This window comes from Biomphalaria glabrata, chromosome 9 (assembly GCF_947242115.1).
Source record: "Biomphalaria glabrata chromosome 9, xgBioGlab47.1, whole genome shotgun sequence".
NCBI classification, from domain to species: Eukaryota; Metazoa; Mollusca; class Gastropoda; family Planorbidae; genus Biomphalaria; species Biomphalaria glabrata.
Window position 1 is genome coordinate 17,911,830 of NC_074719.1, and position 27,803 is coordinate 17,939,632.

General features: G+C 35.9%; 1 protein-coding gene across 2 annotated transcripts in view; it reads left to right on the top strand.

Moving 5' to 3' along the window:
- Positions 1 to 27,803, top strand: part of LOC106060356 (uncharacterized) — a 117,274-nt gene that overhangs the window by 27,906 nt on the left and 61,565 nt on the right. Inside the window, exons 2-3 of one of the 2 annotated variants that reach the window (XM_056040224.1) lie at positions 10,308 to 10,395; positions 20,367 to 20,774. The gene's annotated coding sequence lies outside the window, so the exon portion shown is untranslated. The remainder of the gene's footprint in view (positions 1 to 10,307; positions 10,396 to 20,366; positions 20,775 to 27,803) is intronic. The other variant, XM_056040222.1, reaches the window with a different exon arrangement.

Here is a 27,803-nt window from a genome sequence, read left to right on the forward strand (position 1 = left end):
TCCTGGTGCCCTATAGACCGTTGGGGCACTACACAAGATCTGTTAACCTTCTTTCTCCATTCTTATCTCTCATTTGTCTTTGATATAATTTCATTTGGATGTTCTTTCTGAAAATATTGAAGCCTGCCTGGGTGGACCTCTTCGGGGGCCGATTTTGAGTTTGTGTTTCCACACAAACTGTCTTTTGTAACCTTGTTTTTTTTTACATTTGTATTTCTAAATTAAGTAAGTTCTGTCATACTGATTACTACATTTACATAAAAATGTTTACTTTTTTTAAAGAGAAAAAATCTATTTAGTATGCATATAAGTTGGACCTAATTTAAAACAACAATTAATAAGTAGTTTTTTTATATTATCGCGTGAACTGAAGCGTCCATATACCATTATATAACACTTAACTAATATTTTTTTTTATAAAATGTTTTTTTCTTGAGGATTTGAATAAGAGATTGACCCTTTACAAAACAATTAGATCAATTAGATATTCATTAAAAGACATCAGTTAGGCCATGTTCACATCTAACTTCACATTAACTTTCACCTATCCCTTGGTCTGCTGGACCACTGGGGCACCAAACAAGATCTGTCAACCTTCTTTCTCTATTCTTCTCTTGTCATTTGTCTTTGATAGAATTTCATTCTGATGTTCTTTCTGAAAATATTGAAACATTCCTTTTTACCGCCTGGGGTGGACCACTTCAACTCGTTACTAATTGGGTTTCTGATTCAGTTACCACTACCACCGATAGCAAAGACAAACAGACACAAACAACTTTTGTTCCCCTGTCAATCAAATCGTTAAATAGAAACAATCTGATATAAACTTTGTCACATGTAAATTATGAGTTAGTCTGGCTTGGTGTAATGCACAAATTGTAGGACAAATTTCCATAAGGACAACAAAGATTATTATTATATTATTATTATTATGTTATATTATATTAGTATCAGGATTCAAGTATTCCGAGGTACTAAATTAAATAAAATAACATTAACATCGGTCGTGAGGGTGTACACTATAAGAGACATATTAAGTTGTGTGTACGTATGGGTGTACACTATAAGAGACATATCAAGTTGTGTGTACGTATGGGTGCCCTGGAACTCATGATATCCTTAGTGTGAATTTCCACTCCATGGGACACCCGGCTATCAGTCGGTCACTAAGATACATAATCCTTGACAGTTGTCTTATAAATTTTGCTGCTCAAGTTATCAACGCATTGATTTTTTGTAGGTGTGCTATACTCATCGATAGTGATAACTACGTATTAGACAGGGCAAAATACAAACAGTCTGAAGAAAAGATTAATGCCATCGGTCTATTTTTTATTTGTACTATGCACTGCAATGAATCACAAACATAAAAAGTTTTGCAAACCATTTCTATTTGTAATACAATGTGAACTAAGTTTGTATTTGGTGAGTTGTTTGTGTTTCTTTTTATCATGACTGTTTTTTTTTTTTATTTTCTAAAAAACAAACTAACAAAAACAACAATCTAGAACATTTTACTGTCCTTATAATGAACAGAGTAAAGTGCTAAAAATATTCTTTAAAAAATGTTACAAGCATGATAGAGCCCCTTTATTGGTCCCTAAAACCAACACTTACATGCGACGTCGCAACCTGTGTGCACAGGAGACACTAGCTCAATCCACGCTACAGGTTGTGACGTTGCAGGTCAGTGTTTAGGCCTTCTATGACGCTTGGTCTCGCCCGAACTCCCAGCTCAACATTTTTTAATGTTTTCTTTTCAACTTTTGTTGTGATTTAATTCTTTTGAATTCTAGTTTCGTTCTTTCTAATGCTTCACTTGAATGACTTGACTCGCTCTCTGATTCAATGATCCAATGAAATGCTGCTTCACTTGAATGACTTGACTCGCTCTCTGGTGATGATCCAACGAAATGCTGCTTCACTTGAATGACTTGACTCGCTCTCTGATTCAATGATCCAGTGAAATGCTGCTTCACTTGAATGACTTGACTCGCTCTCTGGTGATGATCCAATGAAATGCTGCTTCACTTGAATGACTTGACTCGCTCTCTGGTGATGATCCAATGTAATCCCAACAAATCTTTCAATGTTCTTTGTAAACTATCCTCAGTGAGGAAATGCATCGGTAGATTTAACACATTGTGTCTCTAGATTTGAGATCTATTGTAAGACATACAATACAACCAGTACCCCTGGTTCCTTCCTTCATCTTCTCCTATCTCTTAGTCTCTTGATCCTTTTTGGCACCACACAAGATCTGTCAACCGTCTTTCTCCACTCCTCTCTGTCTTTTGCCTTGATTAGAATTTCATTCACTAACAGGCCTGTCCATTCTTCTCATCGCTTTCCCTGTCTTCCTCTTCTTCTCCTTCCTGGTACTGTCCCTTGAAGGAAGGCCTTTACGAGCCCTGCGGATAAGTTCTTTAAAAAAAACAACGAGTGCAGTTGTATCGTCTACAAAAGATGATGTCATTAACCAACACTGCCAGTGATGTGATCAGTCACCAGACGTGACACTACGGTGACACTGATACTGATGTTATTTACAACCAGACGTGGCACTGCCAGTGATGACATTGATCATCAGACGTAGCACTGCCAGAGATATGATAATGGAAACTGGCACACACTCAAAGCAAACACATTTCCCGAGCTTATCAGCATAGTCTTAACAGACTACAGGTTTATTACTCAATACCAAATATTAAGTATTTTAAAATTTATCAACATAGAAGAGCTATATAATTATGACAAAGTTTTTATTGAATTTCATAGTCAGGGCGGTCCTATAGGTTGAGGGGACCTATGCGAAACGGATTGCGCGGGGTCCATTCTGGGTTGTAATAAAAATAATAAGTGAAAATTAAGATTTTGTATTCCCGGGGCCCATTCTGGGTTGTGATTAGGATAATAAGTAAAAATTAAGATTTTGTATTAGAAAATACATTCTTCTTAGCATTTATTAATACTTTACTAAGTACAAAATTAACTTTACGAGCCATCTACTGTAGTTAGTAGTTTTACAACAAAAAGCTTATAAACATTCAGATCTGCATTTTAGATTTACTATCGACAAGCAAAATATCGCTTTTTTTAAAAGAGGTCGAGATAGATTTAGATCTATATTTGTATGCCAGTTACTATTAAAGTAAATTAAGAATCTGAACTTCTTGTTTTGCTTAAAATTCGCCTTATTATTACATTTTTATTAAATGAAAGCTGACAATGCCGTTTTTTTTAAGATTGCGAGTAAGATTTGCGTTGTCCATATTGAATGACACCCCGAAATGACAATTTGTCTGTTTTTAAAAAGATTTGCATCAGTTTTCAGGAGAGTTTAATAATTTCAGGAGATTTTCATGACTTTTTCGTACATTTTACAATTCCAGGAGAATTCCAGGAACCCTTTTATAATAAGTTAAAATGGTTTAATTTAATAATTTACACAGAATTCGCGCGGGCCTATGAAACTGCGGGCCCACTGCGGACGCATAGGTTGCAGTGGCCTAAGACCGGTCCTGTTCATAGTCATAGAACTGTGTAAATAGTGTCAATTTTTGTCTCTTGTATTATTATATTATATATCTTATGAATACATTTGCAAAGCGTTATTAACATGCTGAATGTTGAGAATAACAACATCTGTTTACCATGAATAAGATAAGTGGAATTAATGTGTTTTATTTTTTTGGTTACTTTTAATAACTGACATTTTTCTGGGTGGAAAGATATGCTCCAATTTGATTCCCATTTCTGTAATTCATCTAATTCTCTTTGTAAAATATCTGTGTCTTGTGTTGTTTTTATTGTTCTATATATTATGCAATCATCTGCAAATAATCTAACTTTTGTTCCTGAAGTAATGCAATTTGGTAAATCATTTATGTAAATTAAAAATAGTAGTGGACCCAAGACTGTTCCTTGAGGTACACCTGAGTTTACTGTTATCGGTGTTGATTTAGAGCCATTTATTATTACAGTTTGTTCTCTCCCTATCAGAAAATCTTTAATCCACTGATGCAGTGGACCATTAATGCCGAAATATTTTAATTTTTTAAGCAAACTATGGTGGTGAACTTTGTCAAAAGCCTTAGAAAAATCTAGTAAGATCGCATCTATTTGTTCACTATTATCTAAACCTTTTGAAAAATCATCAAACTAGACTTAGACATAGACTTAGGTCCTCCAGCGCCTATCACGAAACTAGACTTAGACATAGACTTAGATCCTCCCGCGCCGTTCGGCAAGCTGTCTCCACAAAGATCTGTCCCTGGCAATTTCTGAAGCCTCTTCCCTTCTGGTGTCCGCTGCTCTAAGGTCCTCTAAACTAGAATCTGTCTTTTAATGTTGTCATATTAAGAGCTAAATAATCGCTCTTACAAAAAAAGTCATCAGCTTCGTAAAGAAGGAAATTCTTTAACAAGCAATAGAAAAAAAGAATACTTAAAAAAACAACAACAAAGCTTATCTAAGCGAAAGGTTTGCTAATTACTGCTATTTATCTGAAAATTACAGGGTTTGACTCCCTTTCTGCTATAAGGTTAACTAATTGCTATATGGTTAAATGGTTAACAAATTGGTTAATTTTTGGATTGATTCGTGTATTAGCATCGACTATAAATAATTATGCAAAATCTCAATTTGATCTGAGACTGGAAATGGGGAGAAAAAAACGTGTCAAACGTATTAAGGAGATTAAATCCATAATTACATCCACATCTCTCATTAAGTAGCATTTATTACCTTTATTTCGATATCAAACAAAATACGTAATCACAAATAATTAATTAACTAATTGTTTTTTCTTTATTCATGTCTTGTCAGGCTCAATGAATCATTGTGCAAAGTTTTAACTTGATACGAGAATGGGAAATGGGAGAAAAAACATGTTCAGACACAGACAGACAGTCAGACAGACAAACAAACAAAGTGAGTTCATATAAGCTTTGTTTAAAAAACAACAACACTTTCCTATGTTACTTGCCCTACACTTCTATACGAAATTAAAAGTTGTAGGCCTCAATGTCAGCTACATTTATTTTGTTGGGAAAAGGAGTTATACGAAGTATCTGTATTAAGTAGTGCCGCTACAAGGGTAAATTGAACCAGGTGTCTGGAGCTATAAGCAAACACACAACAATATGAATTCCTTGCAGTACTCACATGTATTTGTACTTTTGGCAGGTAATCATTACAAAGCTTATATCAACTCACTCGGTCTAAATTGCATCCTTACCATTTTTCCGCTCTCCCGCATAGTTTTTTGTCTGAAATCTTCTTCTTTTTACAAAGCTTATATCTACTCTGTCTGTAAAAAAGTTGAACACGTTATTTCTCCCACACCGATTCTTGGATCATGTTTGAAACTTTGCTCAATTATTTCTTCTTCTTCTAGCCAGATTTTTGCTGCTGAGCTTTAAGCTCCTTTGCAGACTGTGCCAAAGAAAAATAGTATGTTCTCTTCAGTTGTTCAGCACTGCCGTGCAGGGTGTTGGTTATGTTGGGCTGTAGTGGAAGTAGGGTCTGCCTAAGGTGGATTAGAAAGGGGGCACTCAAAGAGGATATGGTTTAGAGTTTCATAAATGTGGGGGCGGTGTCTACAAAGTCGTAGGTGTGTGGGATTTATTTTGTTCAGATGGTAATTGTCCTTAGTTGAAAGATTGCAGATTGCTCTTGACGGGAGAGGAAGTTCATACTGTCCAGTTTTTTCGGCTTAATTGTACCAAACGTAGCAGTAATCAATAAAAAAAATCAATTAGTCTAGTAATTACGGGTAATTAATTATTTTGTCTGATACCAACAAGGTAAATTAATCCTTTAGTATTAAGTGATATGGCTCAATATGTGGGATTTCGTCCCCTTAGATAATTGTTTACGTTATTTCTGCCACATCCATTCTCGGGTCAAGTGGGAACTTTCCACAATAACTTATTGTACCTAAAAAAAAACATGACTCAATTAAAAAATTAACCAATTAATGAATTTATTATTGGTAATAAATTAGTTTGTTTGATATCGAAAAAGGGAAATTAATGATACATTATTGATATATACAATTGTAAATGTGGAGTTCTTCCACTTATTTAAAAACAACATTAGGAATAAATCAAACTGGCAAAGTGGCAACAAACATCATAGTATACAAACCCGCGAACAATAAAGCAAACAAAATGCAAACAAAAGGAGATCAAGGGAAATAAAACATGAATGAGATGAACAAAATAATTTGATATAAAAAAAAACAACACCAATAAACTAGAGATTAAGAGCAATCAATTTCGCTAACATGTCTTTGTGCCTGCACGTGCCTTCCCTGTGAGTGTGTTTGTGGAAGCCCCTTCATTATTTGAAAGCTTTAAAAATCTACTTAATAATAGTGCTTACATCTTATCCAAAAGTACTTACGAAATTTGAATATTTATTGTCTCTATTGTGGGGGCCGCAAATCTATGAAATAAAACCATTTCCTGTTACTTTCAATTGAGATAATGTTTCGAAATAATTCAAGTCTGTTGATTTTAATCACTTTATGTAAGTTTAATTAGATTGATCACCTTGATCATTCTAGATTATGTATTTAAAAATTGAAAAATAATAATTATGAGACAAGCGTGCTATTTTTTTTTTTAAATGTTCCAATACTAGATTTAAACAATTCTATGTTCCAGAGGTAAGGGTTGAACCAAAAACTTGACTTCTTAGAACTAAATCACAAAACAATTCCTTGTTTCAGCTTGTTTGAAGTTTTTTCAAGACATTTTTTAATAATGTTAGAGATCTCCATGTCCAGTCTAAAATATGCTAGTGTTCACTTCATTACCAAAGTTTGGAACTTAATTAGATTAGCTTGCCATCTTAATTCTGGTGCCAGTTACGTTCTTCTACAGATCTTTGATCTTACATGTTTACAGCGCTATATTCATTAAAATTATTATTATTATCATTATTATTTTGGATATGAGCTAATATTACCTGACAGTATTTTCATTATAAGAGTATTTCGACATCAGTAAATCTAATACACATTTTATGTGTTTTTAAATTTAAAAAATATTGTCCGCCAAAATGCTTGTGCGTGAATATCGAACGAGTTTTTGGTAACATCAGTTGCAGACGTTGTACAAAAACAGGGACAGGGGCGGGACAAAGAAGGAAGAAACAGAATGTCACATAACGATCTTTTTTTTTTAAATCTGCACCGTCCTCCTGTGATATCACTGCGTTCAATATCCTATTCAGACGGAACTTCCATTGAAGAAAAAGAAATTATTATTACCGACAGCTTTTCAAAGTTGTAAATTAATGCAGAATTTCGCTGTATATAATATTCAAATAAAAATAGCTCTTTATTTCATAGAAGATACGCTAGTGCACATTGTGGCTTTAGCACTAGACGAGAAGGTTCATTTCTATTTAAACTTTTCTTATTCAGTCGATCATTGAACCTGCAATATGAAAGCAGTGAATACTCTTTGTCTCTCTTTCCTCACTCCCCGGTCACACTCTCTTCTGCGTAACCGTGTGTCTTAAGACCATTTCAAGACATATACAACATGTACAGAAATGCATGCATCTGCCCCAGTCGTCAAACACCAAGAAGAGGACAGCGTATCATTTGAATTTCTTTTTACGATCAAAATATCAATGTAGCTCTACGTATGTCTCACTATAGAAATAACACGTTTGGACCGATGTGGCTAAATAGGAATGCATTACTTGAAAACGTAACTTCGAATGAGCTTCGAGATGGCCGACGTTCTAAAAAAACAACAAAACTTTAGAAAGTCAAACTTCTGTATGGGATTTGAATGAATGATTTTTACGGTATTTTACCCATGATTCTGACTGGTATTAAGGTGCATTTTATTCTTTGACCCAGCGCAATGATACAATCTGTGCCACGTCATAGACATGGAGGTCCGACAAGGTCAAGGCTCTGAAGAAACATAAACTGTTTCGATGTACATAGTTGCAGCATGTCTCCATGCGGCCCGCCAACCCTGCGGAAACAAATCACACTTTTTTGTTTTCAAATAAAATAATGACTAACTAACTTGTAATGTTTTTAATTGATATAAAACTCTCAGAAATCTTCATTCTATCCATCTTGTAGACTTTGCTTCAAATAAAAGTACGTCTATCAAATTGTCATCTAAAGTCTAGCGAAGTTCCAAGGAAAGACAACTTGCAGGACGCGCTAAAATAAAACAAGAAAAACATTTAAACAAATACTTGAAAAAAAAAAACACAAACAAAAAAGCGTATTTGAAGTGTAATTGTATTAATTAGTTTGGGTCAGTCATGTCATTAAATTTGTAATAGATCTAGACTAACAACAACAATAAATCTGTGCGAGTAGAAATATTTTCACCCATTGTATTTTTTAAGCGCTTATTTCATGCTTTTACCTTTCATTCCTATATAAATTGTCGGCGGCCCCATGCCAGCTAGACTGAATAGATTGTAATAATCAAAGTCTTTTTTTAAGACATACTCCTAGTTACTTCTGTCTGGTAGATGGACTCATAATCAATGATGTGTTGTGTTACAAACCGCGTTTGTTTATTGCAATGCTAGGGCTACATTGATAGTTTTACTCTACCATGACTTGCACGAGATTTTGGTCAACAAGTCCACGTGAATGTGTGTAGAGCTAGATGAGATGTGTGATTACGTTGGTGACTAGTTAGACAAGAGTTGTGAGCGTAGGAAAGTTTCCTATCGTAGACAGTCCATGTTGGACGATGTATTTTTGTTGAAGTATTCGGATGACTTTGCGTCTAGTGTATATATCTTATATAGCCAGTGGCGTTACTAGGGGGGTGCGGGCCTCACCGGGTGACACCGACCCTAGTGAAGCCAATGTATATAGTGGAATAGATTATTTTATTTACTATAAGTCTGAGTTGTGTCTCTTTGGAGAGGATGCACATGTTCCACTGCTAACTTTTACAGGAATATTCATTACTAGTAGAACCCGCGGCGTAGCATACGCCTATATTTAGTGACGGGTGAACACTTCCTGAAAGACGCAGTTGTCCAAATGGGGTGGGTTTGGGCAAACGACTGCTCGCCACCATAAACTTTGGAAGTATTCAGGTAGGCAGCGTATCTTATCTTATCTTATATAATACAGACGATACTTCAAAATAGAAGATGATTACGTCGAGCAGTATTGTCGAGCGAAGTGTATGACTGTGCTTTCGTGAGTAGGAACAACGGACAGGACGTCGCCATAGTGATCCCAATGTTCGCAGACAAAGCTTAGAGTCATCTTGCGAAGTTCGAGAGCGACAGTTTCGTCGATGACATTTTTCCAGAACTATGCGACTGATAGAAATAAACAGTTACCTGATGCAGGAATTTCGACTACATTGACAGACCTGTTGACTCCACGAAATATATGTGAAGCGGTTGCTATGGTTAGGAAACGAAGGGCAATACCAAGGGGCAAAATCAAAACAAAGCTGCAGAAAAAAAACATGCAACTATTTTAATGACACTAGATATTGACGTGTGGAAAAGATACACACATAAATATAGTGAAATATAGAATATAAAGAGAAAGATGACTTATTCTTCCCTCGCCCCCCAGTTGTTTTTTGTGCCACCGCGAAAGTTACGTGTGGTAACTCTAGTCCGAATAGCAGAAATAAAAGGGTTATCTTTCCATGTTTCCATGACTTTTGCGTGTTGTCCCGCATGGTTTGGCGACGAAGAAAATTATATATATATATAGATGACCCTTTGTACAAAGCTTATATCAACCCAATCTCCCCGTCTGGTAAAAAGTTTGTTCACGTTTTTTCACCCACACCCCAATCTCGGATCAAGTTGAAACTTTTGCACAATTATTTATTGGCATAGGCACTACATGAATCAAATTACTTCTACATTATTGAGAGATTTAGTTGTAAGTGTTGAGCTCTTTCTCTTAGATAAGCTTTTTTTTAATTTTTTTTTTTACCATACGATCTTTAGTTTGATTTAACACATTGACATGAATTTAATGCCGTAGAAACCAGTGATAGTTAACCTACGGCCAGCGGGCCCTATCCGGACCCTATAGACTTCTGCTCACATGGAACATTGAAGCCACATATGCAACGGTTCCATTGGACTGCACGATTTTCGTCGATGAAGCGGCCCGCGACAATAAATTATGAAATGAATATAGGCTTAAAAAAACAATTGGTCAGCACTGCTTTAGAGTTGCTTGCCCCTTCCTCTTCACATTCCCACCAGTTATCAAGAAACAAATGGAATGACCAAAAAAAAACTAACAATGACGTCATTTGCTTCAGGTTGTGTTTTGTGTCTGCGACCTTTGAAAATCCTCTAACTCCAGTGGCTTTGAACATATGGTGGCATTGAATGGCGTTTCCTTAACAGGTAATGCAGATGTTACATTGATATTTCACATTTTATAAACAAAATGCTGTACTCTGTGAACGGAAAATATCTTGCCTTAGCAGTGCACGGGCACAAGGAGATCGTCATATCAGGGCCACGATGGGCCGCCTCTGGATAGACCTAGTTCTTAACTGATTACTTTGAAACAAACAACAAGCAAAATATTAAAAAATACTTTTAAAAAAAGCTTATTTAAGGGGAAAAGCTCTACATTTACAACTATGTCTTTCTATAATGTATACTTTATTTCCCTTTTTTCGATGTCAAACAAAATAATTAATTACCAATAATTAATTGACTAATTAGTTAATTTTTTAACTTATTCATTTTTTGTTAGATACAATAAATAATTGGGTATGGGTGTGGGATACATAACGTGAACAATTATCAAAGTAGACAAAACTTGACATATTTAGTCATACGCTTAGTACTGAAGGATTAATCTCCCTTATTGTTATCAAACAAAATAATTGATTACCAGTAATTAATTGACTAATTGCTTAGTTGTTGTTTTTTATTGATTCCTGTTTAGTTACGTACAATAAATAATTGTGTAAATTCTCAACGTGATCCGAGATTGGGTGTGGTAGAAACAACGTGTTCAAACGTTTTACACTACAGACAGACAGAGTGAGTAGATAGAAGATTTGTACAAAGACTTTTAGGCCCAGTGTCTCGGTTACTATAATAATACGACTACTACTCAGAATTCAATTTCTAAAGCGCTGTTAACATAATGTATGTTCAAGATGCTGTGCTAAGATTACAAACATAAACACGAGAGTCAAAGGACAAACTAAATCTACACAAGGTTTTGAACAGATTTTGTTGATGTTGAATGTAATGAAATATGTTGTCTGTCCGAGATGAAAGGGGAGTGAGTTCCAAAACTTTTGGTCCGTGCAGGGCAGCCATGTTTTCAGTTGCCTCTGCTAAGTTTGGTTGCACACACCAGATGGCGTATAACCACTCTGCAAGAAGACAACATTGCCCAGGCTGTGCCTAGTAAAAAAACAATTTCATTGGTTGAAAGAACGTAATTGTAACAATCGAAAGGATGCAAAAGTGGGCAGGAGTGCGGGCCCCCACCCCCCTCCCTGCATTGTTCAGCGGAGATTTAACAAAAGACGTCTCCACGGCGTGCGTGTGTGTGTGTGCATATAAGAAAGTTAAGCGTGTGTGGGAAATAAGGGAGACAAGAGGCTCGATGCTAAATTCACTAGCGATGTGTTATTCCGATAGGCCCCCCCCCCTTATTGTCACACTATCGAAACCAGGTCACACTTGGTCTGACGGACACGGTCTAGTTGGCTAGTCATTGAAATTGACAGGAAGAGGATAAAAACTATATTTTTCAAGGAAAAGATTTGTGCTACTAGGAAATACTCCGTAAAGGTTTTAGATGAAATCTGGGTACATGTTTGTGACTAGATACAGGTAAGACTTGTGTCGTGTAGCATATGATTAAATCTTATTGCACATGGAGAGAGAGATGTAGGAACCGAGGTTGTAGAACTCAAAGTAAGTGGTCTATGTGTCTTTGTAGACTTATCATTGACCACTATTGGCATAAAGATCGTATTTATATTGCCCCAAAATATGAAACTAACATTTAATTCACTTGTAAGTTTGAAATAATGTTCCAGGTAGAGAAAAGCATCTAATGTTGTTATGTTGTTTGTCCGCTCTCTGAGACTAAACGCGCTTTTTACCATTGCCTTCTGTTCGAGATACCGTAGATCTAGGTTCTAGAAACTTTTGGCTTTAATTTAAAAAAAAAATATTAAAAAGGAAGCTTCATGCAGTCATTTCTAAAAAAAAATCAATATCCACTTCATCTTGCTTGTAATTTGTAAAAAAAAACAACAACTTTGTTTCCCTAATATTTGTACACGTTATTAAAATATAAACAGTTAATTAATGCAAATACATGTATAATAAAAACAAATAAATGGCATTTATCTTACAAACATCCATTCAAAGAATTAGATAATTATCTCTAAATTTGCCTTAGGAACTGTTCGTCTGTAACTCACAGCAACGTACATCCGATTTTACTGTGTCAATTGGTTTTAAAAATTAAGTATTGATTTGTATTCATATAGTTAAAAACCATTTTTGCAAATTGGATTGCAAAGCCAGTCTTTAAGCTATTCAAAAGCTGTAAGGGCTCTCTACCCAAAATTATATTGACAACGCATTCGGTTTGGGTGTTAGTTTGTGGGTAACAAATAACGTAATGTATGAGTATGACCAACCTTCAAGGGCCGCCTACGAGTTTATGCTCATACAGAAATCTCCTTTCGTTTTATTGTTATCTTGTATAGAATTAATGGATTTTACGTTATTTTCATCGCTTGTATTAAAAGTGAAGCAGACGACGGTAAACAGTGGGAAAATATTTAAAGCTCTTGTCCTGTTTGTTGTATTTTATTTTTATCTTTGACTAAATTATTCATAAAGTTTACGACTCTAATTAACATGCACGACAAGATAAACATATGTATCTGCGTAGGTGGCAATTTAAGTGATGGGAAATTACACACATTTAAAGAAACGTCTGTAATTTACAAGATAAGATAATTACACGTCTGAAGTACTTTAGAATGTAAACATACACTTTCAACGTTCTCGTCAGAATGACGGAAGGGTTCAGAAAACCAAATGTTATATCTTTAATGTACTGCGCAGTGATTTCCAAAATTAGGTAGCTCTCCTTACAGTTCGTCTTCTAATGAGATTATCAGGTGCCAGTATCTTGTTTGGGTTTCATGATCACGTAATTAGCATTGAAACACGTTTTCAGCATTCTCAGGAGACACTTCAAAAGGAAATATTTCACTAGTTCCAAGTTTCAGCTTTCGGAACATATTGTTGTCTCATTTCTGTCCGGTTTTGTGGCGAAAAATTATTCCGGATCTTGTCTGTATAGCTTGTAACATGCATCATTTCCCCTTAAGTTTGGGTGAGGGCTGGTGCATTGTTGGCTTATACATCTACTACTTAAAGGGTCGAGAAAAATTTCCCTTTTATGGTCCTTTGACCCTGGGAAGGCTTTTACCCAGTGGCCAGGATGAGAGATTGACTCTTCACTGTCTCCCTGCAGGAGTTCTCCATCAACGATGTGATCATTTATTCACACAGAGACACGGCTCATGAGCCTATGACGCTTTATCTCTTCTGGATAGAAAGTTGTTTTCTTCAAGACTCATGCTTCTATTTTGGCGAGTATGTCATCTTTTAAAATATCAATACGGAATCAATACAGATATCAGAAATAAAGATAAATTACGTGCTAGGCCGAAACTCTGGACAGGACGACAGGAAAGCACAGAAGGCAAGGTTTGAGTCCGAAGCGCTAACCACTGGGCACCAGTTTATCCATGATGATGCTAAGAAGTGACCACCTGTTACGAAATGGCACGACAGACTTAATGCCCTACCTAAGGGCGCAATGGATCTGGTCAAAAAATAAAATCTGGTCAGAGTAAATTAAGATGCTGGTTGATATCACGGTCTAGTACATGTTTCCTAATTAGATAGATGATTTTATTCGAAGCAAACCCCCCATCACTGTTGCTTGTAATGATTATTTAGACATAGATTAGCAATGTATCAGTGTACTGTGAACCTAACACTGTCGCTATACATGGCTAAATGTAGATTTAAAATTGTGTTGGCTCTGAAGGTTTATAAGCTTTAAGATAGTTCACAACATTTTGCATATTTACTTTTGCAAATCAACTTATTTCTAATGTAATAGGCGTGCGTCCATATTATCGGTGATAATTAATTTGGAGTTAGGTCTTCTTCAGTCCTACTTTTATAAATAAAAAGTGATCTTTCATTTACTTCTTGTCCACACTCTGTAGTGTAACTGAGTTGATTTTCTGCGTGCGTCCAGCGTGTCAGAAGGTCATGCCCAGTGTGTATGTTTCATGTCCAGTTTGTGTGTGTGTGTGTATAGACTGCATCAGTGTTATGCCAGACGTGCTGGTTTCATTCACTGTTTACTGTAGTCTAATTTTGTCGAATGGTATTGGTAGACTAGTATTTGTTGTTTCATTACAATATAGAGATCCTTAAAAAAAAACAAAAAAAAAAACAAAGCTTATCTAAAAGAACGAACTCTGCACTTACAACTATATCTCCCAGTAATGTAGAAGTTATTTTCCGTAAGTAATATCAAGCAAAATAATGAATTTCCAAAAATGTATTGACTAAATTGATTAATTTTTTGTTTTTGTTTGGTACGATAAATAATTGTTTAAAGTTTCAACTTGATCCGAGAATGGGCTTGGCGGAAATAACGTGTTCAATTATCTAAAGGGGTGAACCCTAAATATTTAGCCGTATCACTAAATACTGATGGATTAAATTCAAATGTCGTTATCAAACAATATAATTAACTACCACTGATTAATTGGCTAATTTTGATAATTGATTCCTGTCTTGTCTATGCCAAGGAATAATTGTGCAAAAGTTTCAACTTGATCTGAGAATTAGTGTTGGAGAAATAACATGTACAAACTTTTTACCAGACAGACAGACAGACAGAGTTGATGTAGGCTTTGTAAAAAAAAAAAAAAGAAAAACTGTATCTGAACGTTGACCCAAGTACAGTAACTCTTGGTCGTCTGATGCACGATAAAGGGCTGCACTTGCCCCACGGGGTCGCATATTTGACATGTTTTACGTAGATTACCTCTTATCTCTCATTGGGCGTGCACCGAGTTCCAATTGTAAAGCCTAGAAGGAAAGGGAACTAACTATTGGCTGGATTCTTACTTCCACATAATATATATTTTAAAAAAAAATCTAAACATGTTTTCTTATTGTATGAGTAAACAAGATGATAAAAACATTCATTGTCAAAGTACTAAGCTTCAAATTTGTATTTCGGAAATAAAAGATAAGAGTATAACAGCCGTAACAAACTTATATACTTATATACCGCTTTCGGTGACATTAAGTGTAAGAGTGATACTTCGCCAGTATCACTTTAAAAATACTGTCGCCTAATTTTAAGTCATTTTTTGGTATATTTGCTTTTAATTGAAATCTAAGGCTTGAATTGTAATTGGTTTATAGCTCTTAAAAACAAGTTCCCCTTTCAGACCTTGTGGTCCATAGGGCAGATGATGTAAAGGTCATCTGTTTCTGTGGCCTACGGTTAACGAGGGTGTCATGTGGCCAACACAACGACCAATCGCCTTTACTTTTCCCCAACTAATGTCAGGTACCCATTAGAGCTGGGTGGACTAAGAGACGTCCGAAGATCTTGAAATTGAAAATGCAAGTCTTCACATGGATTCGAACTCAGACCCCAGTTCGGAAGCCAAGCGCTTTACCGCTCAGCAACCGCGCCTCCTTTTAGCTCTTAAATATGTTAAAAAAAAATATTTCCTGTGTGTTCATTCATTGGCCAACGCACTAGCGGATTCAGAACTTTGGAGGGGGGGGGGGGCGATTTTTTTCCAAACCCTAACCCTAACCCTAACGCCCAGTAAACCCTAACCCTAACCCTAACGCCCAGTAAACCCTAACCCTACGCATAAACGTGCGCACACACGCATAAACACACACATACACACACACACACACACAAGCAGCTTTTCTCAACCTTCGGCGAAAAACAAAACAACTGGGGCAGCGCTATAAGGTTCTCTTGTGGGGTTCGGGGCGAAGCCCCGACGTCAAAAGCGTTTTCTTGCTTTTTTCACTGCAGAAACGTATTCTCATGACAAGTGTAGCTCATTATTCATCAATAGAGTTCGGGGCGAAGTCCCGACGCCAAAAGCGTTTTCTTGCATTCTTCATTGCAGAAACGCATTCTCCTGACATCTACAACTCATTATTCATAAACGGAGTTCGGGGCGAAGCCATTATTCAAACTATTAAAAAAGGACCTTTCGAATAATGTTGTACTTGAAAAATATTCTAATATGAATTTATAGGCCCATAATACATTGCAAATAAAACCGATTTGTTCCTTGAAAAGATAGGATACCCAACGTATTTAGGATACCCAACGTATTTAGATTTTTGCTTTGAGGATCGCCGCCGAAAAAAACTTATTCGATAAATAGTATTCAAGAAAACTCTAGTATAAATTGTGAGTTATAGTCCCAAATTTATTTAACTAGAAAAATATCAGATTGGGTAAAGGTTGGGAAAAGGCGACTATGAAAATGTTATGTAAGTTTAGAACTCATCTCAATCATGACACTTATACTGAAAAATTTCGTTTAAATTCTAACTTTTTCAATGCAAAGTCTTTCTTAATATAATTATGATAAATGCATGTGAAATTTCAAAAATTCTGTCTGGAAATAGGAATGGCGGTAGAGTGAAAACGATTAATCCTCGCTCCTTTACTAATTTCTGCTAAAGATTGCATTTGGCATTAAAGAATAGTGGTGGGGCGACTCGATATAAGAATTTAATTTATAGTATATATAAATTATATTAGTGACAGATTTTTTTAATTTTGTAATTTCTTAACTATAATACAAAAAGAAAAAGTATTGGTTTGTCCGATGGGGGAAATGCGATTGCATGTATCGCCCCTCCCACCTGGTACAACCCTTTTCATTTAAATTTACTAATGATAAAATTAGAGATTAGAGTGTGGTACGGCATAATATACGACATAATATACAATGGGTCTCATATCAATACGTATATATAGAGATATTGAACTAATCTTATTCACAAACTATGATTCTCCACAAAAATAGGACCGACCCCCCAGAACTCAGAAAGCTAGAGTGGGGAGGGCAGTACATGCAATCGCCCCCCCCCCCCCGACCCCACCGAATCGGCCGAAATACCAGAAAATGAGCGACATAATATAAAATTTATATATTAATTCAACTAATTTTGTTCACAAACTATGATTTCTCCATAAAAACGGACCGCCCCCCCCACTCAAAGGTTTAGGTGGGAAGGGCAGTAGAGGTATTCTTCCCCCCCCCCCACCAATCGGCAAACAGGGAACGACATAATATACAGATCGGTTAAAATATCAATAACAAGTCACGTCAATATAGATATTTAATTGATTTTGTTAGCAAGCTGTGATTTCTACAAATAAATTGGACATCCCCCCCTCTCGAAAGTGTAAGTGTGTGGGGGGGGGCGGGATATATACCATCGCCCCCTCCCGACCCCACCAAATCGGCCAACATACTAGAGGGGGGGGGGCTAAATAATCTAAAAATTGGTTGAAATATAAGTAATTAGTACTGTTGTAACCCTGCCTTGCACCAGTGCTTGAGGTGCGCACGAGCGCACTTGTGAACGTAAACAGGAAGACACTAGGATGGAGAGAAAAAGACTAGGACAGAGAGAAGAACATTGCATCAGGGATTGTGAAGAGTCTGAATGTTTGGAAACTAAGAAGCCAGCTTTTGGTGCTGCCTGAAGGCTGTAGAAGGGACCTGGAGCGAAGCGGGGAAGGCTGTCGTTGGTCCACATTCGGGTTGCTGTCTAAAGGACTGGTAAATTAGTAGAAAGACTCGGAGGAAGCTGAAGGATGCTATGTGTTTGTCCTAGTGAATAAACACCTGTCTTTATTTTCTGTTACACTGTGTTGTGTTGCCTGCCTTTAGAGTGCCTACCCTAGAGTTACAACAGTATATATTTTTAACATAAGTAATAAATTCGTATACAAATTGTGTAAATCCTAAAGGGGGGGGGGGGGTCGGTCGATTTGGGGGGGGGGGGCGATCGCCCCTACCCCTACCGCCCGCCTCCCCGGATCCACCAGTGGGCCAACGGCGGTATTAAAAAATAATGAAAAAAAAACATTAATGTGTTTGGAGACAAGGTAACTCAATGAAAAGAAATAATAAAAAATTATTCATAATACATAGTGCACTGACATGTATTAGCATATGCCGTCTACGCATCCTGCAGGGCATACGTTTGAATGCAGGTGCACCTAACCAAGACTATATAGCTGTCTAGCTAATTGATTGGCTGCTTGACTCCACCGCACTCTTCCCTCCTTTATTCGTGTTTTTTTTTTTTTACTGTCCTGTCAAAACGCCAATCAGAACTTCACGTCATTTGCTACTGCAGACGAAAATGTTATTACTTGGAATGGAATAAAAAAATAATTTAAACTTTGCAAGCACTAAATTAAAAAACAACAACAACAAGGTTACAAAGACAGTTTGTGTGGAAACAAAAACTCAAAATCGGCCCCCGAAGCGGTCCACGCAGAAAGGTAAAAAGACAGGTTTCAATATTTTCAGAAAGAATATCAGAATGAAATTCTATCAAAGGCCAATGACAGAGAAGAATGGAAAAAGATGGTAGACAGATCAGATCTTGTGTGGTGCCCCAACGGTCCAGCAGACCAAGGGATAGGTGTAAGTGAAGGTGAAGTTAGATGTGAACCTGGCCTAATTGATGTCATATAATGATTATTTAATGGAACTAATTGTATTGTAAAGGGTCATTCTTTTTTTCAAAGCCTCAAAAAAAAACAAACATTTCCGTAAAAAGAAAAAAAAAAAACTGTTTTATCTGCACCTGACCGCTTTGCAGTTCACGCGGTAATATGTAAAACTACTTATTAATTGTTGCTTTAAATTATGTTCCACTTATATGCATGTCAAAGTAGAAGTATAACAGAATTTACTTTACTTAAGCATTACATTTATAAAAAAAAAATATTTGACAACAAATATAAAATCGTTTGCATAAATGTTAAAAATATGGAAAATAGTCATCTCCCTTATAAAATAGCATCCCGTGTTTGTTACTATTAATAGTGAATAGTTGTAAAAATGCTGTATTTTTATGAAAAAAACTGCTTGCATAGTTGATTTTAAAAATTAAATTTTTCGCTTTCAGAAAGAAAGAAAAATAGCCATTAGATCAGAACTTTGAAAGGTCTAAAATATGATATCGGATTTCTAATATCTTTTCTAGTTTTCGAGATTTAAACGGGACGGACTGACGGATGGACATACAGACCACACAAAATTAATAGCATCTATTCTTCTATCGGGGCGCTAAAAGATTATGGTTAGCAATATATTAGCATACACCCGTATTGAGCATAACACTTCTTTTCATCTTTTCCGTGAAACTGGCTTAAGTTTGTATATCATCCGGGTACTTCAATTCCTTCTACGACATTGCTTTATTTTGTCAGAAACAGGTATGCGATGTTATGGCACCGACGTTATGGCAACGGCCATTTTGTCAATATTATATAATTAGCATACAAAAATTTTTTTACTGTAAAAAAAAAAAAAAGGCCTGAATAAGTAAAAAAAAAAAAAACCCTTTGACTTAAGAAAAAAAAAAGAAACAATTTAAACCTTTTTTTTTCATGCGGTGGCGTCCAAACAACTAGCAGTTTGGTGCTACAAGTCAACAACAATGACCAGTCGCTATAAGGACCAAAACATCCGATTAACTGGATTTGACTGTAGTTTTAAAATGTCATTAAACAACACAATTTCCGGGTCACTTTCCTATATAGATTCTAGGTCTATGATACAAGTTGCTACAAGGAAAAGATTTATCAATTTTGTTTATCGATTACTCTCTTCTGCTCTTTGTTAATATTATGATTTCTAAGATCCAGCTTACACACAGACACATTTTTTTTTATAAAGCTTAAAGACAGAAAATGATGAGAAAGCGACATGGAGCAATGTGGGTGCGATATATATCTAATGTAAATCTAAGCCTAATATAAATCTTCAACTGTTAACTAAAAAAAAAAAACTTTTGAAAATAAAACATGGAAAATACGGAGCTCTTTTGAAAGACACATTGTGATAAGTGTGAGACTTTGTTCTGGTAGGTTTGTTTTCTGTCTACCTTTGTCCCTGCTACCATTGCCCGCCATTTCTTGATTTAATAATTTCCTTGAATTCTTACCACTATTCTGCTTAACCCCTTGTATCTTGTATTTATTCTTCCAGTGACGTCTCTGCTACAAGATTTGTACGAGCTGAACATTCCCATGCAGTGTCTTGATTACATTTCTATCATGAAGCAGGCGACGGACGATGAACCCCTAACAGTGGATGTAAACTGAATCCTTTCTGAATAACCTGAGACTCACTGACCTGAAGGACAGATATCGTTATCTAAAGTAACATCGCCGTGAGACTTCACATTAAGGCTAATAATTATGAGGAGATAATATTGACAAATGTAACTTTGAAGTGCCGACTGAATATTTCATTGTTTTTCCATTCCACGTCGTCGAGCGTGTTCAGACTGCTACAAAACACATTTTTTAGTTGTTCAATCTGAAGGATAGAATTTACTGCTAGGAAATAACAGATTTTGTGATTTCTAAAATATCGGGATTTATATTTAGTTTGGTAAGTAGTTTTTCAATATCAATTATTTGTTAGTGTAACATCAGATGTGATATCAGTCCATGTTGAGTCTTTACAAAACTCTACAAGTATAGCAGGTTATGTCAAGCAGAGTGCTACTGATGGCATATTTGTCATATATAGAATGATTAATCACAATTGAGTCCTGGTGACTTAATGACTGCCTCTGATCATATATAAAGTGCTACTGGTGACAACATTGAGAACTACTGATGATATATTGGAAAATACTGATGAGGTATTGAAAAATATTGATGACATATTAAGAGCTACTGATGACATATTGAGCGCTACTGTAACATATTGAGCGCTACTGTGACATATTGAGAGCTACTGTGACATATTGAGAGCTACTGTGACATATTGAGAGCTACAAATTAACCATTGAGTGCTAACGATGACATGTTGGGTGCTATTGATGACATGTTAAGTGTTACTGATGACATTTTAGTGTTGCTGATCACAATTTGAGTACTAGTGATATCATGAGAGTGCTACTAATAAAATGTAGTTTTTTTTTAATTTTAGATTTTTAACATAAAGTTTTATACAATCTTTTAATTGTCTAAATTTTAACGCTTAACAACAAATAATCAACAGAGTGGTTGTGTTGAATGCGATATCGACTGACGCCTCGATTCGCACGGGTTCCAACCCTGCTCTTGCATGACACTGAATGATAACATAAAATGTATACAAACAAAATAACCCAAAGTAGCCTACTTGTTAAATAATAAACACTGAAGTTTAATTTCTTTTCTTTTTTTTTTCACATATGAAATCAACATTTATTTATTTATAAATGACTCAGCCTACATTGTGTCTAAAGTTCTCATTAGTTTCTGCTGTAGTGTTTGGCATTTTACTGACATTTTAGGATTATGTTAAAGGACAGAAAGGTCAATAGAAAATATTCGATTACACGTGAAGTAGGTTATCAAACGAGAATGCCGTGACATTATAATCCCGACAAGAGTAAATTTTATGGAGCACCTACAATTTTGTCATGCAACCCACACGAGACTAGAACTAGTACGAACATAGTCTTCAACATGACGCATGAGCTAGACCAGCGTGCTCTCCACGGTAGGGCCGGTCCTAACAATTGCGGGGCCCTATGCGAAACTGATTTCGCGGGGCCTAGTCTGGGTGGGAATAAGGATAATAAATGAATATTAAGATTTGACATTAGAAAACAAATTCGACTTTGAATTCTATTCATTCTTTAATAAGTACAAAATTGCGATCAAATTAACTTTACTTTACGAATCTTGCAACCTATGGCACATTTATATGCCAGTGACTAGAAAAGTAAATAAAGTATTGGAACTTCCGATTAAGGTGAAAATTCGCCCGATTTTTACATTTTATTACATGAAAGCTGACAATGCCTTTTTTATCGCGCGTAGGATTGGCGTTTTTCGCAATGAATGACACCCACAAATGACAATTTTGTCTATTTTTTCAAGAGATTTTAATAAATTCAGGAGATTTCCAGGAATTGTTCGTATACTTTGAAATTTACTAATTACACCTAAACTTAGCGCGGGGCCTATGAAACCGCGGGTCCCACTGCGACCGCATAGGTTGCAGTGGCATAAGACCGGCCCTGTCTCAACCTGTAATTCGCGAATTCCTTTGGGGGGGGGGGTCGAATGACTATTTCCCAGGGGTCGCCTAAGAAATCTTAGATGCTCAATAAAATAACCTAGTTCGCGTGTAATCGAATATTTTCTATTGACCTCTCTGTCCTCTAACATAATCAAGAATGCCGTGTAATTAAAATCCCAACTAGGGTACACATTTTATTGAGCACTTAACATTTTGTCACGCAGTCTTGCCTACACACGAGACTAGAACTAGACGAACATAGTCTTCAACATGACGCATGCGTTAGACCAGCGGGCTCTCAACCTGTGGTTCGCGAATTCCTTGGGAGGTCAAATGAATCTTTCCCAGGGGTCGCCTAAGACCATCGGAAAAATAGATTTTTTGTAAAAAAACAAAACAAAAAAACTTGACACTGTACACAATTTTTTATGGGTAGTTACTATTTGTACTATAATAAGTATAAGTGTCATTCGATGATAGATGCTGCAAAGAACTGAATCAGAATCTTTTCAAACATTTTAATTGTCGCAGCCTAAAAATTTGTAATAGTTTAAATGACTGTCCGTCAAACGGCTTGGCGAACGTTATACCATAGCAGAATCGATTTTATTTCTGAAGATTTACGCACGTAGTTAACAAACACATCCGATCATAATTAGTACTAGGCATTCATGTTACTAAATGTAATAGTTTCATTACGGAACGACCCTTGAAAATGGATCTTGGTTAAAATAACGTTAAGAAAAGAAAATATAATATTTTTTTTTTACACTTTGGTTTGACTTCAAAAGTTAATGGAATTAAGAAACCACAATGCCTCATTTGTAACGGAATTCTTTTATCAGAATCTATAATATCAAACATCCGAGCTTTGCCAACAAGGACACCTAATAGTTTAATGGTAATGTAAGGCTGGAAAAGCATCAAATCTCTTGGAAATATTTTTGTAATGTCTGCAAAGATGCTGCTCCTAGTAGACTTAGATGTTGGTCTGAATCTCAACTTTCGGTACAAAATGCGTCACCAAAAGTCATCAGAACTTAGTCCTCAGTCAGATCTCGGCGAATATTAGTAATTTCTACAAGAATAACCAGATGTAATAAAAAAACGAGTTTAGTGTTTTCAACATAGTGAAACAATCAATTGTTTTCATAGCGCCGCAATGAGTTTGGAGATGCGTCCAAACATGTTTTGTTAGTTCACACTGAAACGAGATCCTTGTTTTGAGGCAAAGTTTGAAAATGACTTGTTGGTTTTTTATATTCGTTTTTAATTAGAAAACAAAACCAGAGTTGGTGATGAATGTGAACTAAACAAAACCAGAGTTGGTGATGAATGTGAACTAAACAAAACCAGAGTTGGTGATGAATGTGAACTAAACAAAACCAGAGTTGGTGATGAATGTGAACTAAACAAAACCAGAGTTGGTGATGAATGTGAACTAAACAAAACCAGAGTTGGTGATAAATGTGAACCCCCCCCCTCCCGGTTAATATCTTTATCTTAAATGACTATATTTTCAACAACCGGATCTTGCAAAGACTGTTTTGAATTCCTGATCTGGTGAAACAACCTAAATGTTCGCAATGACCTTGGATTTTTTTTTCACAATCTTTGTTGACAAATTTATAGCAACGGAGGATATAATTGCTCCAGCTGTTACCATGCTCCGTCATGCTTTTCGTATTGCCACATATGTATAAAACATGAGTATGGTGAAGTCACAATTAAATCTATATTATAAAGTAGAATGTGTGGTGTATGTATGTATGGATGTATGTTACTTATAGACATCAAAACCGCTTGACCAATCTTGATAAAACTAGGCAGGAATGTTCCTTGGGTACCAACTTAGACCGCAGTGTATGTATTGTAGCCCTAAAACAAACTTAAGACCCTCAAAAAAAATAAAGTTGTCCGACTCTATTACAGCTATAGTATTTTATGGATCTAGGCCATGTCTACAATGTTGACATGAGAAAAGATAGAAAGGATTTAGACCTAGATCTAATTTTAAGAAATACACTTTGCGCAGATAGTTTTTTACTTTGACACATGAAAAGACAAAAGAAGATCCATTGATTTCATTATATAATAAAATTAACCTTCAATTTTGTGTTTCAAAAGCATTTTTTACATTAATTAGTTCCTTATATCTGTGACTACAGATTTCCTGACGAACATTCTTTAATTAGACAATACCGTAATGAATCGCGTACTAAATATTAATTCGTTTAATTGTTTACTTTATAATCCCATCCCTAGATCTAAAACTCTAATTCAACTCTAGGATGATAAAACTTCTCTTCGCACGGATAGTTTTATACTTTAACACATAAACATATTAATTAAAGTCCATTCATTTCATATTTTGATCAAATAAACATTCAAATTTGGTTTTCTAAAGCTACATTCGTTTGCAAAAGCTGCGAAGCCGAGTTGAGATAAGCCTAGATCTATATTCATTCATGAATCGCGTACTAAAAATTATTTCGTTTAATTGTTCACCTTATAATCCCATTCATTTAACAAAGCTATCGTTCTTTTCGTTTTTAATAGATAAGAATGTATCGACTTCGGGTAAACCCAAAACTAATTTTATTTTCGTAGCGAAAGAGAAATAAAGTGAAAGGATCATAAGCTACGTTTAACATACATCTAAATCCAATCCACTAGATTATTCAAAAGCATTTTTTACATAAATTAGTTCCTGATATCTGTGACTACAGATTTCCTGGCGAACATTCGTTCATTAGACATTACCAAATGGTTACACATTAACACATCTACTCAGTCTATTCCTAGGCCTAGGTCTAAAACTCTTATTGAACTCTAAGATGATAAAACTTCTTTTCGCAAAGATAGTTTTATGCTTTAACACATAAACATACTAATTATTGTCCATTCATTTCATATTTTAATCAAATTAACATTCAAATTTGCTTTTCTAAAGCATTTTGAATGCATTCGTTCGCTGTTCGCTAAAGCTGCGTAGCCGTGTTGAGATAGGCCTATATTCATTCATGAAAAAAAGTTCATGCGTGCGCAGCACAGAATGAACTCTATAAAGCCAATTTTTAACTCTAGATTAGTGTAGATTTAAATCTATGTCTACCTCAAGATCTACTTTATACTTTATACACATGAACATACAAAATTTAGTCTATTCATCTCAAATTTTAATCAAATATATGTAGGCCTACAAGCAAATGTTTTAATTTGAAACAAAAATGGATTTAAGCCTATTAGCTATTTTGATTTGATAGCTTCATTCACACTATTTTTACATTGACACATTCGCTTTACTTATTACATTATTATTTCGTTTAATTGTTTACAAAACACTCGAAAGTAATGCGCAAATAAAGACCCGCGGGTCGCGGGTAACATATGTCTAGTAGTAAATAAATTCAAGTCATAAAGATACAAATCTCATTTCTTTGTCATTTAGCTATAAGAAGAAATATACACGAGTTTCGCGATGGAACATACAGCTTTGGCACTTCATATCAGATATTTCAAGTAGGATTACGATTGAACAACCTTAGGAAAATACAGATAATTTTGTAGTCAGATTGGGGGTCGCCGCAAAGTGGGCAAATGCGTGAAAAGGGTTGCGGAACTGAAAAGTCTGAGAACCGCTGCGCTTAACAAAAGCAATTATTAGAAAATTATCCCAACAGGGTTGAAATCGGAGACTCTTAGACTAAAGGTGTTAAACCACTAAAAAATAATACATTCCATATGCCAACTGTAAGAGAGGAGCCTTTGTGCTGCCAAGTCTACCGTGAAATATACTTATGACCCAGCTTCGAATGAAGTGAACTATGACAAGAAAATATACATCCCTGTCACACATCCCTGTCACACATCCCTGTCACACATCCCAGTAACTTGTAGTTTCTTCCTTTGGGTTGTATCTTATTATTCTTATAAGCAATGGGATTATGTGACAATCAAAGATTCAATATAAAAATGTCCTGCTTCACGTATTGATCTCTTGAATCTTTTGATCGGTTCGGCTTCCATTCTGTTGGCTCTTATTCTTTTTGGTTGTCCTAGACTTGCCAAGGAAGAGCGGTGGCTAAGTGGTTAAGCTCTTGGCCTCCAAACCTGGGATCCTGGGTTCGAATCTCGGTGAAGACTGGGATTTTGACTTTCGGTATTTTTAGGACGCCCCTGAGACCACCCTACTCCAATGGGTACCTGACTTAAGTTGGGTAAAGTAAAGGCCTTTGGTCGTTGTGCTGGCCACATGACACCATAAGAAACAGATGACCTTAACATCATCTGCCCTACAGATCGCAAGGTTTGAAAGGGAACTTTACTTAAGACTTGCCAAACATTCAGTTTTGAGATGACGTGTCTGTTCCCATGTATGTCTCGACTTGTGCATTATGCGTAACAGGTTTTTGCTTGTTTGTCCGAGGCTTTTGCAAAAGAAGATATGAACCTCCCAGGCCCTCATTTGTATGGAGTTGGATGATGATGATTTAATTGTTCAAAAAAAAGTTTTGCATTTCAGACCTTAACCACTCAGCCACCGAACTTCCATGATTGAGTTGACAAAATGATTGTCTTTTGTCCTTTGGTATTATAATTTGACTCTGTCTTGTTTCCTGTTCAAAAGTTGATCTTATTTCCTTATTAAAAGTTGACTCTGTCTTGTTTCCTGTATTAAAAGTTGACCTTGTTTCCTGTATTAAAAGTTAATTCTGTCTTGTTTCCTGTATTAAAAGTTGGCTCTGTCTTGTTTCCTGTATTAAAAGTTGACCTTGTTTCCTGTATGAAAAGTTGAATCTGTCATGTTTCCTGTAGTAAAAGTTGATTCTGTCTTGTTTCCTAAGCATAGAGTTGAAGCTAGGTGCTGAAACAAATGATACATACATATATTAAACATAAATGAATAACAGCACCAGGGACCAAGTTTTTAAGAGAGAAAGTAGTGAATTAAAATGCTACGAAAATAAGGGCATGCGCCGACCGAGTCTCGAACCTGTGACACTGGATTCGACACCACCGACTAGCGATAACGCACCAAGCGAAACTAACCTCTGGACATTCCGATGGTCTAGAGGTTAGTTTCGCTTGGTGCCTCTGAGTCCACTCAGCTCTAATGGCTACCTGACATTAGTTGGGGAAAAGTAAAGGCGGTTGGTCGTTGTGCTGGCTACATGACACCCTCGTTAACCGTAGGCCACAAAAACAGATGAACTTTACATCATCTGCCCTATAGACCACAAGGTCTGAAAGTGGAACTAGTTATGCCAGGTTCACATATGACTTTACATTCACTTTCACCTAAACCTTTGATCTGCTGGACCGTTGGGGCACTACACAAAATCTACTTTCTGCATTCTTATCTCTCATTTGTCTTTGATATAATTTCATTCGGATGTT